Here is a 1,607-nt window from a genome sequence, read left to right as displayed (position 1 = left end):
CCAGGCTGGAGCGCAGTGGCGCGATCTTGTCTCACTGCAACATCCGCCTCCTGCGTTCAAGTGATTCTTCTGCCTCAGCCTTCCAAGTAGCTGGGACCACAGGCACATACTACCATGCCCTGCGAATTTTTATATTTTCAGTAGAGACAGGGTGTAGCCTTACTTTTATAATAGAACAGCCTTTAACAGGACATGGATCACAAAAGGAAGGGAACATATATTGAGTGCTGACTATATGCAAGGCATTGTTTCAGACACCAAAGCTGTCTTCTCATTTGATCTCTGCAATCGCTGTGTGAAACAGGCACTATTCCTGACTTAAAATTTCGACACCAAGGCTCAGAGCAATCCATAAAACAAATGACAACGTGGGTAGCCCCAGTCATTGTCCCTGTTTTTATCCCCTGTTCAGTGTCATAAGCATCTGCACTTAATGAAAAAGAAAAGGCATAAAAAATAGTAAAAGAAATAAAAATTTCAACAAAGAATAAAAGGAAAAATAGCCATTCTCTTACCTCTCTGGATGGGCATGGAACTTCACCAGGCTGCTAGAGAGCTGTCTCTTTGCTTGTAAGTCCTCACTGAGCCAACTCTGTTCATCTACTAGTCATTCTAGCGTCAGCAGCAACTGAGAAAAGAAGAGAGAAGAAGCAATACACAAATGACACAGTGAGACATGAAGCCACAGTTAACCCTGAGAAGAAAATGCATTAGCATGTACTATGAATTAAAAAGCCCGCTTTCTTAGTACTTAAGCTTTTGATACTATTGTATAGTTTTCAAATCAATGTCATTTTTTTTTAATCTTTAAAACCCTGTAAGGTGGAATTCAAACATGGGAGCAAAAAGAATAAAAAGGAGAGAGAAGCTAGAAGCACAGGAAAGCAGCCAAGAGAAAGGAGTAAGAGGGAAGCAGGACAGGCTAGAGGGAAACATACATAATAGGAGTTACCAGTATTCTTCATTCATTAATAAATATTTATTGAGCACCTTCCATGGGAAAGACTCCATTCCAGGTTCTAAGGGAAAGCCTACTATCTAGGGGAGCAAAAAGACATTCATTAACCATAGACGTGTGTCATTGTGAGTGTAATAGTGTTATAAAGATAACGAGCTATGATTATGTATAACCAACAGAGAGTTGTTGAAGGTAGAGTTGAAAGCCAGAATGGAGTGGAGTGAGTAGTTATTAAGAGAGATGCTAATGGAGACAGGGAGTACAGGCAAGTAAGTCTTTTGGAAAAGAAAGGTTAAATGGGCTGGAGCTACAAAGAAAGTTGGGGCAAAAGCAGGGATTTCTTTCTCTTTTTTTTCAACTGGGAGAAATTTGAACATGGTTAAATGCAGACAGAGGAGAAAGATTCAGTTGAGAGAGCGATGACTTACGTATGAGTGTGAGGGATAACTATCGGTATGTGTCCAAAAGAACTGCTGCTCTTTACAGAACCACATGTCAGAAAGAGGCATCTATACCTGCTAACGACCAAAGTAGGAAACTTCAGAGCAGTTTCCCGATGAAATAACATTTATGAAAAACCAATACCATGGTTTATTTCACAGTAGAAAAACAAGTTTGTGTCGGGTGTAGTGGTATGCACCTGCAGCTT

Source organism: Cebus imitator, unplaced genomic scaffold, assembly GCF_001604975.1.
Source record: "Cebus imitator isolate Cc_AM_T3 unplaced genomic scaffold, Cebus_imitator-1.0 Scaffold724, whole genome shotgun sequence".
NCBI lineage: Eukaryota > Metazoa > Chordata > Mammalia > Primates > Cebidae > Cebus > Cebus imitator.
The sequence above is the reverse complement of the archived record's forward strand: the minus strand, read 5'-3'. Positions refer to the sequence as shown.